Source organism: Stenella coeruleoalba, assembly GCF_951394435.1.
Source record: "Stenella coeruleoalba genome assembly, chromosome: 17".
NCBI classification, from domain to species: domain Eukaryota; kingdom Metazoa; phylum Chordata; class Mammalia; order Artiodactyla; family Delphinidae; genus Stenella; species Stenella coeruleoalba.
The window spans coordinates 6581429-6599547 of record NC_137163.1 but is presented as its reverse complement, the minus strand read 5'-3'; the positions used below and the strand labels follow the sequence as shown (position 1 = coordinate 6599547).

Here is an 18119-nt window from a genome sequence, read left to right as displayed (position 1 = left end):
TTCAAGTTGCAGCCCAGTTTTTTTTTTTTTTGAGGAATTAAAAACAACTGTACTGTCTTACAAATCAAGTCTTCATAAGAACAGAAATGTGGCTCTAGAAACAATTTAGAGCCCACCTACCCCTTTACCAATCCCAAATTCTCCCCCATCGTCTCAAAAGGCTTGCAGATATTGTAAAAGACCTGGGCTTAGGGAACAGAAGTCCTTCTTGGTGGGAGGCTTCTCCATCTATATTGACTCCTTCCCGTCAGAATTCAAACCAATTCTTGCTCCCCCCACAGTCCCTCACTGTCCTCCTCCTCCTGTCTCTCCCCACCCTGCACAAAGTTCTTTTTTTTTAAATTTTTTTTAAAGATTTAATTTTATTTATTTTTGGCTGCATTGGGTCTTCGTTGCTGCACACGGGCTTTCTCTAGTTGCGGCGAGTGGGGGCTACTCTTTGTGTTGCGGTGCACGGGCTATTCTCATTGCGGTGGCTTCTCTTGTTGTGGAGCACGGGCTCTAGGCACGTGGGCTTCAGTAGTTGTGGCACACGGGCTTAGTTGCTCCGCTGCATGTGGGATCTTCCTGGACCGGGGCTCAAACCCATGTCCCCTGCATCGGCAGGCGGATTCTTATCCACTGCGCCACCAGGGAAGCCCCAGACAAAGTTCTTGAAAGAATGATGCTCCATCCTTACTCCGTACTGTATTTACCCGTCACATCACCTCGCTCTGGCTCCTGCCCCAATACTCCTCTGAAAGTGCTCTGGCCAAGATCTCTGACAACCTCGTCAACCTTAGGTTGAGTAAAGCCCTTCTCAGGTCTGCATCGTACCTGCCTCTCCGCTGTGTTTAGTTCTTCTGATCCTCCCTTTTTCTCTCCTCTCTTCCTTGGCTCTCGTGACATCACACCCTCCCCATTGCCTTCCTGCCCCTGCACGGCTCCACTTCAGTTGGCTTTGCCAGCCTGCTCCTTTCTGGCTGTTTCTTAAATGTAAGCGTAGGTGTTTTCCAGGATTCTTTCCCACATCTTCTGTTCTCACCATCCACAATCTTTCTGGCAATGGAGACATCCACTGCAGATTCATTACCATCCATATGCAGGTGCCTCCTAAAGCCATATTCAGTCTGGACCTCTCTTCTTAGCTCTGGACCCAGAAGCTTCCAGATCTAGACTGGTAGGGAGGTACGTGGGTCTACACCTCAGAGCCTGCTTCTCCTCCTTGGCCTCAGCAGGGTAGTGAAGATAATAGAACCTACTTATCTACTTCTTTCTACTCACCAAGCACCTGGGGAGCTATATCTCCACGAGGCCCTGCCAAAATTTACACTTCCCTTCCCTTCTGAGCAAAGAAGGACACTGATTTTTTTACTGCAATGCCACAGAAAATGCAGGCTCTCAAGAGAAAATGACAGGGATGGCCAAATGGGTTTCTCACTCCTGCACACACTTCGCATTGCATGTAGTTACTGCGAAACATATTACCGCACATTTAGAGACTTAAAGCTGTACACATCTATTATCTCACACTTTCTGTGGGTCAGAAGTCTGGACACGGGTTAACTGGGTTCTCTGGTCAGGGTCTCACCAGACTAGCATCAAGGTGTCATCTGGGCTGGGGTCCCACCTGAGGTTCGGGGTCTTACACTAAGCTCACTGGTTGTTGACAGGAGTCATCCCCTTGTGATTGTGTGGTTGAGACCCCCATTTTCTTGCTGGCTGTTGGCTGGGGCCCACTCTCAGCTCCTTGTCATGTTGCTCCCTCTCTAGGCCGGCTCATGTGGCAGACTAATTCTTCAAAGCCAGCAGGAGAATCTTTTGTACTTTAAATCTCTTCCTTATGAAGTGCCAGGTCCCTTTAAAGGGTTCACCTGATATGGTCAGACTCACTCAGGATAAACTTCCTTTGGAGTAACTCAAAGACAGCTGGTTTGGGACCTTCATTGTATCCACCAAACCTCTTTCTCATTTTACCTAATAACCAAAATGAAACCCACCCTATTCACACTCCAGGGAAGGGGACTCTGCAAGGATTTACCCCAGGGGTCAAGAGTCTTGAGCCACTTTGGGATTCTGCCTAGCACATCTCCCTATTTTAATTCCTCCATGACATGCAATACCAAGTCATGTCCGGGTGTCACCTGCATTGCTCTTGTACTGTGCTGCGAGGGGTTGTGCAATGTGCCAAGCTTGCCTGGCTATGGAGATGGATGAAGAAAGATTCTGCCCTGAGTCTACAGCTGAGCAAATATTCCAGCAAGGAGAGGGTCGAGGTAAGTGTGAAAGATGGCTTTGAACCTATTACTGTCTCAGAACAGAAATGGCAAAAATGGGGGCTGATGATAACATGAAATCACAACTTTTTTGCCTAATTTGGATAGTAAAAGTGCCAAGTACTCCCAATTTTTATAGAAAAATTCACCATAGGCAAATGTGCTTTCTAGGCAAAGGAGGTTTTATCAGGGGATAAAAATCTTTCTGCCTTGCAGGTTTGAGGATCTGAAGTAATTCCACTGAAGTCCACAAGGGTTATCAATAAGAGCATTGTCTTATTTAATCATCAAAAAAGTTCTGTTGAATTATATAGAAAATGGATATACAACAAGGTCCTACTGTATAGCACAGGGACCTATATTCAATATTCGGTGATGAAACATAATGGAAAAGAATATTAAAAAAATAATATATGTATGTATTATATATATATATATAAAAATCACTTTGCTGTGCAACAGAAATTAACACAACATTGTAAATCAACTACATTTCAATTTAAAAAAAAGTCCCGGGGCTTCCCTGGTGGCACAGTGGTTGAGAGTCCGCCTGCCGATGCAGCGGATGCGGGTACGTGCCCCGGTCCGGGAAGATCCCACATGCCGCGGAGCTGCTGGGCCCGTGAGCCATGGCCGCTGAGCCAGCGCGTCCGGAGCCTGTGCTCCGCAACGGGAGAGGCCACAACAGTGAGAGGCCCGCGTACCGCAAAAAAAAAAAAAAAAAAGTCCTGTGAGATGAGTATGTTACTATTCCCATTTTATAAATAAGGAAACCAAAGCTCAGAGAGGTTAAGTAACGTGCTCAAAATCACAGAGCTATTAAGTATAGAAAGACAGGATTGATGGCAGGTCTGTATGGTTCCAAAGCCCTTGCCAGTTACCATTCGTGAGGTATTATCCCTCGTTCTTACCTCAGTCCCTGTGCATGTGCTCTTCTGGATCCCTTGTGTCCAATACTTCACAGGGATGCCCCTTCCATGCTGCACTGGCCCAAACTGTAGAAATTCTTTCTTAATTTGAAATCTACCATTCTATGAAATTTCTCTGAATTCTACCCTTTGCAGCACGTGGGAAAAGCAACCAACCAACCAATGAAAAGAACTTCCTCCTTCTGATAGCCATCCAAATATTTAAAGACGGCTCCCAGGTTCCCTCTAAGGTGAAATATTCTCAGGTCTTCTCACATGGCTTGATTTCCAGATCACCCGTAATCCCACTTGTCCTCTGCTCATTTCTTGGCTTATCATTTCCCTCTCAAAATGAGACACTCCAGATTGAAGAGTATTTCTGCTCTAAAGAGTCTAGAACACTGTGAGAACATCACCCACTTGATGTGGACACTATGCTTGTATTAATACAGCCTATAATCACGTTAGCTTTGCATGTGGCCACATCACATTGTTGGCTCAAATGCAGACTGCACTTGGCTAAGACTTTGGGTCTTTTCCAACTACACTGATGTCAAGTCAGATTGTCTCAATGCTGACCTTGTGTTGCTGAACTTTTTCTAACCTACTGTTTTTCAACAGTTTCAGTCCTCTTTTGGAACATGTTTAAATCCTTCTACGTGCGAGTCTGCAGTGCAAGGTATAAACTCTTCGTCCAGTTCTGGGTCACATGTACAGTTGATAAGTATGTTTTCTTCCTCTTAATCCAGATATTTATCAAGAGCTATATGGGCAGGCTGAAGCATTGAGTTCTTTGAGGTTGGCAAGACAATTTTAGTAACCTGACAGCTTTTAAAAAACATTAACTGCTTAATGGAACCAGCACCCATGCCTTGTGAACACTGAGATGTGGTATGTCTGTGACATTCTCTTTATCCATGAACCTAGTAACTCTCTTAAAAATGGAAATAAGACTAATGAGAAAAAATTTCCCTAGAAAAACCATGCTGATTTTTAAGCATTACTAATGACCACAAACCATCTGCTAACATTCATAGCCTACTGCTTTTAGAGGATTGATGCTATTATAATTTGTTCCTGGAGTATACCTTCTTCACTTTTCTAAAGATCATTACTCTGTTTGGAAACCTTGTTTAAGCATTCTTTCTGAAATTTCATTCATGTAAATAATTGGCTTATATGAACATTTTTCCTAATAGATTTTCTAAAAAATTCAACACTTCTCCAAAACATCAAATCGACAAAGTCCTAACAAGGTTTCTGACTACTATTATTTATAACACACATACCTCCAAAAGATAGCTAAGTATACCAAGCTTATGAAATACAGTTATGGAACTTAGAACTGTGAAGAACCAAATCAGGGAAATCCCAGCCTCCAGGTCAGCAGGGATGGAATCTAGGCCACTCGTTTTATTTCTTATTTTGAGATAATCTTTTCCGCACTCTTTCTGGGGCCCTGGAATTTCGTGTTTTTAATTCCTTTTTTATCATAATGAGGCATCATCATTATATTAAGCTCTGAGTAAACCAAAGGAAATGTAAATTAGTCTGAAGCATTTCTGGTCTCTGGTGCTGGTTGAAAGCCACTTGGGCTTCAGTCTGGATGAAGTCCAGAATTAATGAAAGGTGGATGACAATGATCAAAGCTTATTTCTGATAATGAATATGCCTGGTGTGTTTGGATAGTTAAATTTGTCCATTTTACTATAATATCATATTTCATTGCATCTTAAAAATATCTGGGATTTGAGGTAGTTTTTAAAGCATTTTGCAGTTTAAAATACATTATGTACACAAAGCACAAAATGTACATATAGAGTTGAATAAATTATTGTAAAGTGAACACCCATGCAATCACCCCTGGGCCAAGAAACAGACTCTTCTGCACCCCAGGAGTGCCCTCTATATTCTACCGATGACCGTGTTCTTGCTGTGTCCTCACATGACAGAGAGAGAGAGAGAGAGAGAGAGAGAGAGACAGGGAGAGATCTTTGTTCTCTCCTTATAAGGACACTATCCCATTATGAGGACCCCATCCTCATGACCTCATCTAAAAGTAATCACCTCCCAAAGGCCCCATCATACGGTAGTACTATTTTTAGTTTTTTAAGGCTTTTCTATACTGTTCTCCACAGAGGCTGTATCAATTTACATTCCCACCAACAGTGCAAGAGGGTTCCCTTTTCTCCACACCCTCTCCAGCATTTATGGTTTGCAGATTTTTTGATGATGGCCATTCTGACTGGTGTGAGGTGATACCTCATTGTAGTTTTCATTTGCATTTCTCTAATGAGTAGTGATGTTGAGCAGCTTTTCATGTGCCTCTTGGCCATCTGTACGTCTTCTTTGGTGAAATGTCTATTTAGGTCTTCTGCCTATTTTTTAATGGGGTTGTTTGCCTTTTTGATATTGAGCTGCATGAGCTCATACAGAGTGAACTAAGTCAGAAAGAGAAAAACAAGTATCGTATATTAATGCATATATGTGGAATCTAGAAAAATGGTACAGATGAACCTATTACAGGGCAGGAATAGAAACGCAGATGTAGAGAATGGACATGTGGACACAGAGGGGGAAGGGGAGGGTTGGATGAATTGGGAGATTAGGTTTGACATAAATACACTACTATGTGTAAAATAGATAGATAGTGGGAACTTGCTGTATAGCACAGGGAGCTCAACTCAGTGCTCTGTGATGACCTAGCTGGGTGGGAATGAGGGGGGAGGGAGATGCAAGAGGGAGGGGATATATGTATACATATAGCTGATTCACTTCACTGTGCAGCAGAAACTAATACAACATTGTAAAGCAATTACATTCCAATAAAAAAAAATTTTTTTAAAAAGTAATCACCAGGCTTCCCTGGTGGTGCAGTGGTTGAGAGTCCGCCTGCCGATGCAGGAGACGCGGGTTCGTGCCCCGGTCCGGGAAGATCCCACATGCCACAGAGCGGCTGGGCCTGTGAGCCATGGCCACTGAGCCTGCGCGTCTGAAGCCCGTGATCCGCAACGGGAGGGGCCACAGCAGTGAGAGGCCCGCAAAAAAAAAAAAGTAGTCACTTCTCAAGGGCCCATCTCCAAATACAATCACACTGGAGGTGTGGTTTCAGCCTATGAATTTTGGGAGACACAATTGAGTCCATAGCTCTGAGCAAAGAGGATAAAGTTTTATAATGACTATTTGGCCATTTGTCCAGCATTCTGCTCCAGTACAGCACCTATGGTAGCAGGAATATGTTCAAAACAAGGTATCCTGCACATAAAAATCTATGTACATTTTGTATGGGTGGAAGCGAGGGAAATGCAAAATTGAGGAGTGTTGAGAAATGAGGGAGAGGGACAGGCAAAAGCCAGTCTGGGGGTGGGGTGGGGGTCCTGCATTTACGAAAAAGTAGGGATTTTATCTCCTGAATGACTGGGAGCATGAAAAAATAAGAGTCAGTGATGTAGTCACACGTGGTTGGCTGTTAGCTTTAAGAGCTACAAAAATGTTCATCCTAATGACCCCACTTTGGGGAATTTATCCTAAGAAAATAAACCAGAAGATCAAGAGAGGTATGTACACAAAGACATTTATCACATTATTTACAATAATAAAAACTGGGAGAAATCCACAAAGGAATACTTAAGTAGTTATTAAGTAAATGTTTGTTGAGTGAACCAGTAAATTCTTGCTAATATAAAGCGACAATTAAAACACTGAAGTCCAGGTTAACAGAATGGAAAAACCCTTGAAGTAGGTCAAATAAACAAAATATAAAATTATAACTACACAATAGTACAACTCTGTAAATACAGTGACAAAAGATGGACAAAACTAGGAATAAATACAGATCAAGATGACCACAGACTATTTGTTAGGTTGGTGCAATTATGTACCACCGACGTATCATGTCTACAAAAGATACTGCCATTTTACAAATAAAAAGCAACCCATCTTGTGAAAGGTAATCTGGTCAGCTTGACTGCAGTCACAACCTCACAGAGTAGCCTTTGTTTGTAGCCAGCCTGAATAAACATTTGGCTTTCGGTGACACAAGTGAATTGATGAAATACTTGGGGTCAATATAGTGGAAAGAAGGATGTGTTTTATAATGAAGCACAGAACAACGTGGTAACTGGGGGAAGCAGGATAAAGGAGGAAGAGGATTTGAGCTGTTAAATGAACTACATGCTTCAGGACAAATCATCCACTATCTCCCATTAGCAGGATGAGAAACAGGGAACCTAAACAGTATGATGGCTGAGCAGAACCGTGCTTATCCTCCCTGGAAACAAACACTGGAAAGAAAGAGAACCAGATACTTGGCACTAGTTAAGACATTACTGGATTGTGCCATTATAGCTCATCGGGTAATACGTTCCCTCAAGGTAGAGCTGTAGAATTTCAGAGCTAGAAGAGGGGTTAGGTGATTCAGCCAAAGTCACACAGTTGATGTTTAACACTGAAATAGAAACACAGCCTCTCTGCTAATGGGTGGGGTTGTGTTCATGTCTTGCTAGTTGTTTGGCATAAGGTGTCCAGCACTGGAGCTTGCTGGTCGTTGAGTGGAACTGGGTCATAGCGTTGAGATGGAGATCTCTGGGAGAGCTCTCGCCGATTGATATTACGTGGGGCTGGGAGGTCTCTGGTGCACCAATGTCCTGAACTCGCCTCTCCCACCTCAGAGGCTCAGGCCTGACACCCGGCTGGAGCACCAAGACACTATTTACAAAAGCCAGGACATGAAAGCAACCTAAGTGTCCATCGACAGAGGAATGGATAAAGAAGATGTGGCACATGTATACAATGGAATATTACTCAGCCATAAAAAGAAACGAAATTGAGTTATTTGTAGTGAGGTGGACAGACCTAGAGTCTGTCATACAGAATGAAGTAAGTCAGAAAGAGAGAAACAAATATCCTACGCTAACACATATATATGGAATCTAAAAAAAAAAAAAAGGTTCTGAAGAACCTAGTGGCAGGACAGGAATAAAGATGTAGACATAGAGAATGGAGTTGAGGACATGGGGGGGAGGGGTGGGTGGGTGGGCTGGGACGAGGTGAGAGAGTGGCATGGACATATATACACTACCAAATGTAGAATGGATGCCTGGTGGGAAGCAGCCGCATAGCACAGGGCGATCAGCTTGGTGCTTTGTGACCACCTAGAGCGGTGGGATAGGGAGGGTAGGAGAGAGACACAAGAGGGAGGAGATATGGGGATATGTGTATACATATAGCTGATTCACTTTGTTATACAGCAGAAGCTAATGCACCACTGTAGAGCAATTATACTCCAATAAATATGTTTAAAAAATACTTCATAGAAGTAAAAAAAAAAGAAGATCTTTAAAGGAGTTTTACTAGCTGAACTTGTGGGCATTTTTGGAGCATATTTTTTCTTTAAAAAGATGAACACAAGCCAAGGTTTCATGCAAACAATGAGCAAGAAATTCCCCTTCATCTTGGAAATTCATTACAAATCCATTGAACACTCTGGAATGTACGGAATCACAGAGCAAGATCCAGAAAAGTGGCTGAATGGCAAAAATTAGGAATTTGCCCATTGATCAAGGTTTGCCCTATTTCATAGTATCAGGCAAGACTAAAATTCCAAAGTTGACATGGATGGATTTCAGAATATTTAAGGTTAAATGTAAACTCTAAGTCAGAGGTTTTATTCTTTGGACTAACTGTGAAGAAACTGATGGAAGATTTTTTTATTATGTTATAAATGGAGTTTTGTTTACTACTCAAAATAAAGTAGTTCTCCTTAAAAAACAAAACAAAAAACCTCCCCTGTAATTCCGAATATATAAACCTTTCAAAATAGATAAAATAGTAAGACATCTATTTTTAATATTTATTACATTTTTTCTTTTCCATTATAGTTATTACAAGATACTGAGTATATAGTGCCCTGTGCTATACAGTAGGACCTTGTTGTTTCACCTAATTTATTCCCCTCTCCTTTCCCCTTTGGTAATCGTAGGTTTGTTTTCTATGTCTGTGAGTCTGTTTCTGTCTTGTAAATAAGTTCATTAATATTTATTACATTTTAACTCATATTTAAAATCACATTATCTAAAAATATATTAACTAGAAATATCGCTTTTATCCATTTTCACTTTACCTGAAACAATATTTACACTCTACATCGATGTCTCTGGTACTACTAGAGCCACTCGGGAATACAATTTGTCATAAAAAAAGAAAAAAAAAAAAGAAACACAGGCTTCAGAGTCACAGGGACCGAGTTTCAAACTCCAGAACCACCGCTTTCTTGCTATTTTAATTATTCACTCCCTCCAACTACAACTCCACCACAATATGTCAAGGGCTGTCATCCTCCCCCTACCACCAGTGAAGGGGTCCTCACTGCCAGCTGGACAGCAAGTGGTCCATCTCTAAAATCCCATTTTATTTTATTTTAAATTGATGTCCAGTTGATTTAAAATGTTGTGTGAGTTTCTGGTGCACAGCAAAGTGATTCAGTTATGTATGTATTTTTTCAGATTCTTTTCCATTATAGTTTATTACAAGATATTGAATATAGTTCCCTCTGCTATACAATAGGTCCTTGTTGTTCATTTCACATACAGTAGTTTGTATCTGCTAATCCCAAACGCCTAGTTTATCCCTCCCCTCCACCCCACCCCCCTTTCCCCTTTGGTAACCATAAGTTTGTTTTCTACGTCTGTGAGTCTGTTTCTGTTCTGTAAATAAGTTTCTTCGTATCATTTTTTTAATTCCACATATAGGTGATATCCTATGATATTTGTCTTTCTCTGTCTGGTTTACTTCATTTAATATGATAATCTCTAGGTCCATCTACGTTTCTGCAAATGGCATTATTTCATTCTTTTTTTTATGTCTAAGGGAAATCCCATTTCAGAGTCGGCTTCCCAGGACCACTTCCAGTACCAACTGCCTCAGACTAAGATCCCTGCAGACAGACTCTGAGATGGGGAGTTGCCTGTTGAAAGTTTGTAAGGAAGGAAGGAACGACGGCAGGAACGGGTGGAGGGAGAAGTTGGGAAAACTGACACTGGCCGTGAATTGGGATGGGATACCGATGACAGGGGACATACTCCTGGTATAATATTTCTGGCACTACAGAGGCATGAGGAAAATAGTAACTAGAAAGACAGTGGAATTGGCTGCTACAGAGTACCACTGATTTGATGGAAAGAGGATACAGTTTCAGGATGAGATAAGGAGAAGGGCTCCTATCCTGCAGAGTGAATTGCAGCAGACAGGCTGTGGGGCTGGAGCTGCAGTGGCTGCTTCCTGATTATGCTGGTTTCCCCCTCGACCAGGACAGTGGCATCTGAGGCTCTGGAGCTGCCAGCTCCCTTGGCAGCTCAGGTTGACAGTGTGGCTTTGGTTATTGCTTCTGGAAGCTCATGCCATATCTATTTCTTTAGCCCTCCCAAGGATTCTGCAGCTGAAGGCTGGTCAATTCCAAGCCAAGCCTGTTGGATTTCAAAACCCATGTTCTGTCCTCAACACCTCGTGGTGACTGGGAGGACTGAGCTTTCATTACCTAAAATGAACTAAGTCAAGGAGAGGACACGTAGTTGGAAGGCACTACAGGCGGAAATGTGCTCAGTTGTAGGCACAAGGAACTTGAAATAAGACAGCTGATGGGACCATCTAGCAGAAATTTGAGGGTGAGGGATTGGCTCTCATTAGAGAGCCCGGGACTAAAAATGTAGATTTTGAATTCTTTCCTAGAAGTGATGGTTGACAGCTTGGTCCTGGGTATGATTGCCTAGGAAGAGTGTAGGAAGAGAAAAGGGCTGAGAGGAGGACTGTAGCCAAGGAAAAGGATGCAGTGGAAAAAATAAAAGCAGCCATTTGGGGATAAAATACTTGGGTTCAAGTCTTGGCTCTACATCATACAAGCTGTGTGATGTTGGGCAAGTTACTTGACCTCTCTGTGCTCAGTTTAGGAGAGAGCTTTAAGCATCTCACACTCCTGGCTCCAATCTTTGGTTCTGTTTGGAGGAGAGTAGAGAAGTTGCTTGTTGCCTTATATATGCAATATGGCTTTTCGCAGGTCTGGCCATCGTGTCTTCACATAACTGTGTTCAAGACAGGAAGAAAAGAAAGAGATTGAGTGGGAAAGAGGGCCCTTCTTTAATCTGGAGGCAGCTTTTCTCGATATTCTTCAGCAAATGTGTTCTCCAGTCTCATTGGCCAGGATCAGGTTGCATGGTCACCCTCAGTTGCATGGGAGGCTGGGAACAAGCCAGGTTTATGACTCTCTTTGGAGCCTTTTTCTTGCTGGTCTCCTTAGAATGTTCTACCTCCAGACTTTGGAACGACTTGCTCCCTCATTTCACTTAGGTCTCTGTTCATATCTTATATCTGGCCTCCTTAACCTTCTCCATCACTCTCCTTACTCTTAGTATTTTTTTAATACGTTTACTAGAATGTAAGTTCGACAAGTGCAGGGATTTCGATATACTCACTAGTGCATCCTTGTGCCTACAACAGTGCATGGCACAGAGAAGGTGCCTCTTGTTGATGGAATACATAAATGGATGGATGAATGATCTTTGCCAACAGCTGTATGAGTCATGTGAGCATATGAGGTGTCACCCCTTTTATGACTGAGGAAACAGTGGCTTGGGAACATCCAGCAGCTTGTCTAGGCTTTATAGCTAGCTAATCAATCACCCTGTAGATTTCTAGGATTTCCCGTCTATCTGATTCTATTAAATCACACTTAGTCTAAGAGTTAGGAAACTGGGCTTCCTCTCCTGGCTATGTGGACAATTTTCTGTATGACCTTGGGCAAATTAGAAAAGTTGAATTTTCTAAGCCTTGTTATTCCAATCATGTGAATAAAGGCAAAGTGGTTGTTGTGTGGGGGTGTTTTTTTTTTAACCTCCAAGGTCCTTACCAGCTTTACCTTTACTTCAATATCAAATAATTCACACTTGTAAGTTAATCATTGCTGTTATATTTGCTTCCTGCCTTGGAACAGAGAGTGTAATCGATATGTAGGGTGCAGCCCAGTGGTCCCACACTTACCAGCAAAGTCCACATGGGCCTTCTTGTTCTCCCTGGCAGGGGACCTGGTCACTCCTGTATTAGCTAGACAGCTGCGGCCCTTGTTCTTGCTAGCTCTTTCATCTTGGGCAAAACGTGGCTTCTCTGAGCTTCAAATCTTTTCTGGGAAGATTAAGTGGGATAATATACATAAGACAGAGTTGAAATTGCTTGTTGCTCGGAAATTGTTAAAATGAATGCCGGCCACGTAGAGACAAATGGGCCACGATGTTGTTACGCTTTGATGATTGCCGTGTGTCCCTCCTATATTAAAAATATTGCTTAACTGTGGAAATACAGTAAACACAGGATCCATGTATTTTTCTGGAAAAATTTTTTAAATGTGCAACCTTGCACAGCTCATTAAAGGACGTGGCTCATAAAATTAGCATAGCTTTTGCCGGCCAGGGTGAGGGAAGAGACCAAGTGGCAAGTACCATGTCGGATGCTTGTAGATACACAATCCCATATAATGCCCAATAAATATTGCTGACATAGTGAATCCCTGCCCTCCACCGGCAACAGTTCAAACATATCTGATGTGCATTCTTTATTCGTCTGTTCTTGAAAAGAAAGTCTGTTGTTTTGTATGTACTGAAATGAATAGTATTGTGTTATAGATCTCCTTCTGCTTTTACTTTTTATCACTAAGCACTATGCGTATAAGATGGGTCCATGTTCCAGGACAGATGCTTGGCTGTTTCTTGGAACGCTGCATGGAGTTGCAGCAGTGTCCATTCTCATTTTACTCACCCTGCAGTGATGCACCTTGCGAGGGGGAAGCCCTCGGGCACTGCTGATGGGAAGGAAGGTAAGCTGCTATAGCCATTCTGGAGAACAATCTGGCAGAGTACTGGGTCACATGCCAGTCATACATCCTGTGATGTGGGTAGGTACGATAGAGAAATCTGTTTGTTGCAGTGTTGTTTATGAAATCCAAGAGCTGGAGCTGGGCAGTTGTGTGCTGGAAACTGGTATGCAGCTCACAAGGGACAATTGTTAAATTTTCAGGAATTTGATGAGCTGGTGTCTATATTCAGCCATTATTAAAAATCAAATTATATAAATATTATATGTTATATCTAAATATATATTAAAACCAAAGGTAATAAGTACTTAAAATTCATCACTTCCTAATTTTTTATTATCAGTCACTGTCTGACTGTCATCTAGGCCCTAGAGGTGATGACATCTACTGTATGGTGGAAATACTTTATCATATTGTACTCAACTGTCCATCTCTTCCCCTGTGTTCAGGGACATCACATTGGCAGCATGAAACAGGCCACTGTCGTAATAATTACACCATGAAAATTAGCAAACGCTAAAACCAGGGTTTTTTTTGTTTTTTTTTTCCCCTGAGAGCCATTTGTTAAACATTTACCAGTTCACTGCAGACTGGTATTATCTCTCCTTTCCAAATGAGGAAAATGAGGCTCAGACAGGTTATGAAACTTGCCCCAAATCATACAACTTTTGAGTAGGAGAGACTGGATTCAGACCCAGGTCTGTCTCAGACTTTGTACTATGATGAAAATTAGAAGTGAGTTATACCATTTAGACTATACCTTTTTTTTTTTTTTTTTTTTGCACTACACCGGCCTCTCACTGCTGTGGCCTCTCCCGTTGCGGAGCACAGGCTCCGGACGCGCAAGCTCAGCGGCCATGGCTCACGGGCCCAGCCGCTCCGCTGCATGTGGGATCTTCCCGGACCGGGGCACGAACCCGTGTCCCCTGCATCGGCAGGCGGACTCTCAACCACTGCGCCACCAGGGAAGCCCTGGACTATACAATTCTTACCTTATCACCACCAGGGCAGTTATATTTTTAGTTTAAAACCAAAACAAAAAAACGATTGGCTGCCAGTATCTGGGTACAGTGTGAAATCAAGAAGAGCAGAGTTTCCAGAAACATGTGCTTTTACCAAGTGAGTGTCATTAACTGCTCACGTGAGAGCTCTGTCCCAAGACACAGGTGCTGTTGCTGCCAGTACGGATGAAAAATAAACGAGCTGCTCTTCATGTTTGTGTTGTGAAGCTGCATAAACTAATCATTCGGACGCCACAGTTAAGCTATTTTAGCTACTGTTTAACCTTATAGTATTTGTTAAGTAATACTATCTGCACACTGGAGGCCTTGGGCCTTGACCCTGTCCCTGCCTGTTGGTGTGTGTTTACATACGTGAAAGTTACTTCCTAAATTTTCCTTGGAGAGCAACTTGAAGTTTAGCCACATTTTGTTCTCATTGTCAAATATCTATTCCCTCCCTCATTTAGTCATTCAGTTAGCCCTCAAAGAACCTTTATAAAGCCCCTGTTATGTACAAAACACAGGGGAAACAAGGATCAATAAAATATGTCCCTGACCTTCAGAAGCTAACAGTCCAGCATGAAAAACATACATTTTAAACATGGAACTGTGATTAAAGGCCCACGATAAAGGCAAATACAAAGGCTATGGGAATGTCTTAGTCCCTTCGGGCTGCCATAACAAAATACTACAGACTGCTTGTAAGTAACAGACATTTATTCCTCACAGTTCCGGAGGCTGCCAAATCCAAGATCAAAGTGCCGGCATAGTTGGGTTCTGGTGAAGGCCCTCTCCTGGTGGCAGATTGCCGACTTCTCTCTGTGTCTTCACGTGGTGGAAGGGACAAGCAAGCTCCCTGGTCTCTTTCATAAGGGTACCAATCCCATTTATGAGGGCTCTGCTCTCGTAACCTAATCACCTCCCAGAAGCCCCACTTCCTGTCACCATCACCTTGGGGGTTAGAATTGCAATGTAAGAATTTGGGGAGGAGAGCACAAATATTCAGACCATAGCATAGAATAACTAATTTCATAGTATAAACTGAACCTCAGGACAGTATTGGGTCTCTTTGGCCAAGGAAATGGTAACTTGGGCCCTGTACCAAAGAAACGAGTATAGAAACATCTAGCTTGAGTGAGGTTTACTCTGGCAGAGATTAGACTACGTATTTATCAATTAAGCAAGGGAAAGCGTACAACGCAATGAATATTCCTAGGCACTGGTTAAATTTCTGACTCTGCTGCTTCCTTACTGTGTGACCTTGAACAAGAAGAAATTTCCCCTATCTGGGACTCAAACTCTTCATCTTGTGTATTGGTTAGAGTGAAGGTTAGATTGTTATAAAAAAAGATACAGTAGCTTCGAGAAAATGGAAATTTCTCTCTCCACTAATAGTCTGGCCAACCCAGTTGGCAGGATAACTGCTCTGTGAGGTCATTCTGAGATATAGGTTCCTTCCATCTTGCTGTTCTGGCATTCCTGAGAGTTGCCTTATTTGTTGAAGAAGGGCTGCAGGCATGCCCGTGTTCAGGCCATAGGGATGTGCACACACCCTTTCTGCTTCCATTCCATTGATTACATGCCATACCTGGCTATAGGGGAGACTTGGGGTGCTCTAGGCCCAAGAAAAAGGAAAGAAAGGACTTTGAGAGGAGAACAAGCTGTCAACCACAGCTTGAGACCAGAAAGTTGAGCAAACTATTTCTAACATGACTCAGCTCAACACTTTTATGCATCAAATTCTCTCTGAAATATGAATATGAGATGAACATTACTTTTCTTTTTTTATCATTACATCAGTTCTCAACCTCCCAGACCGCTAAATGGTTAAGTACAAAGATGAACTGAAGTGAGGGCATATAGATATGAAACAACTGGATTTCCTAGGCTGATATATATATTTTTAAGTATTTTTAGTAAGGAAAATTTCAAGGGTACACCAAAGTACAGAATATAGTATAAGAAATCTCTGTGTACCTACTACTAAGCCTCAACTGTTTTCAACGCACAGCCAATTGTGTTTCACGTATACCCCCCAATACCTGGGCATTTCATTTATCCCATTTATATATATCTTAAGCGTATCCTCTATTCTAGACAGTGTACTACGTACATGATTCCACCAGAGCAAGCAGGCTTTCTGGTGCTTCTATAGTAATTGCCACCATTCATTTTGTAAGTTAAGGCATTTAATCTTCCAATAATGCTACTCAATAGATACTACCATTCTGCAGATGAAAGAACTAAAGCACATCCCCCAGTGGGTTAAGCACCAGAGCTGAGATTCAAACCCAGGCAGTCTGGTTTCGGTGGCTGTGCCTTTAGCCATGACACCACAGTGTATCACACAGGAATTTACATTGCTCCACTGGACACTGAACTGCTTATCCAGAGCTTCTGCATTAAAATTCTTCCTGCCCTGCTTTTCCCAAGATCAATGAATAGAACTCTCCTTAAAACACTCTTTGGGTGGTCCACCTTCCCCCAAACAAAATAACAACTTACTCAAAGCCATATTCTAATATATTTGTAATTTTGAAATGTTAGCTTCCTTTTCTTCTTCTTTAACTATTACCCATCACGGTTTCACAAGTCTTAGAACTGAGTTTCTCTTAGGGCACGCTATTAAAATAACACATTTATAAGTGTTCTAAACAAGATTACTAATTTTAAAAGTGTTTACACTTATCTTATCCTAATTAAATAATTTATGTGAAGTGCCCAATACAGTGGCTAGCGGAGTTCACTATAAATATTAATTTCTTCATTTACTCCGATAACCATATAAAGTAGGTTGGACAGGCTCTATTAATCAGATTTGACAGATGAAGAAACTGAACTACAAAGAGGTCCTACTGCTCAGCAGTTCGTTAAGATCCCCTCCAACATGAGGTCCCTTGATTCATGAGGTCTCCTGGTTCACACTAGTGCATATTACTCAAAGCTTGCAATTCTCTGGGTGTATACAGTATTTCTTCCTAGAGGAGGAGTTGGATCGCCCCGCTTGGGCTGTGCTTGACCTGACTGCTGATCTGGAGGAAATAAGGGAGATAGAGACAAATCTTAGGACAAACATCATCTTGTGAGGCTCCTGTTGCTGGTGGCGCCTCTGCAGTGTCTGCAGGCAAGAGAGACCACTGTCGGGACTTCCCTGGCCGTCCAGCGGTTAAGACGCTGCACTTCCACTGCAGGGGGCGCGGGTTCGATCCCTGGTTGCGGAACTAAGATCATGCATGCCACTTGGCAAGGTCAAAAAATTAAAAAACAGCAAACAAACAACCCCCTGCCCCCCAGAAAACAACCCCCTGCCCCCCAGAAAACCCCACTGTCCTTTAGGAAGAGGGAGGGCACTGCTTCTGGGGTTCAAGGTCCTCAGGTTTGTCCATTCAAATATCCCTATCCCATGTCTTAAGGTCTACCATTTCCTTTTCTGGGCCCTGATGCTGGTATCAGAGACTGTTAAGGCTGTGTTTGTTCTCCTTGGCAACCGTGCTGTACTCCCAGCATTCCCAGTTTTACAGCACTCCTTGAGGTTGACAGTCGGCTAACCAAGTCTGACACTTTCTTTTCCCTTAACAAGACTTCTAAAGACCAGCAACTAAAGTCAGCCAGTCCTACATTCCTTATAATTAACATTGACCATATTTTTTTTATGAGCTGCGACTACATAAATCAATGCTTCATCTTCCTTCTTCATCATTCCAAGTCACTGCTGGTGAAAATCTCAGTAACTGTGATACTGCTGCATGCCGGGGGTTAAGATCACCCCGCTTACCAACATTAATGGGATACTTATCACTATCCAATTGGTCCAATACTAGACTCCATCTGGAATGTCTGTTTGTAGAGCTGCTTGTGGTGCCAAGTGTCTTAGCCTGGGTTCCCAAAGTAGCAAGGTTCAGAGAAGTAGTTGCATGCATGCGTTTATGTTGGAATATGATTCCAAGAAAGAAGAATGGGGTCTGGGAAGAGTAAAACAAGGAAGGACAATCCAATTCAAGGGTGTTTTATTGAGCTGATCACTGCTCATCAGCTTTATATTTCTGGGGACCATCTGAGGATTCATGTAGAATCAGCCACTTGAGGGTGATGTGATGAA

At 42.4% G+C, this 18119-nt stretch overlaps 1 protein-coding gene across 5 annotated transcripts in view; it reads right to left on the bottom strand.

Annotated features, from left to right (window-relative positions):
• The window catches only part of LOC307176345 (uncharacterized protein), an 87909-nt gene that overhangs the window by 10287 nt on the left and 59503 nt on the right, over positions 1-18119 (bottom strand). For all 5 annotated transcript variants that reach the window (XR_013824722.1, XR_013824723.1, XR_013824724.1 and 2 more), the window contains one exon: positions 12194-12334. The gene's annotated coding sequence lies outside the window, so the exon portion shown is untranslated. The remainder of the gene's footprint in view (positions 1-12193; positions 12335-18119) is intronic.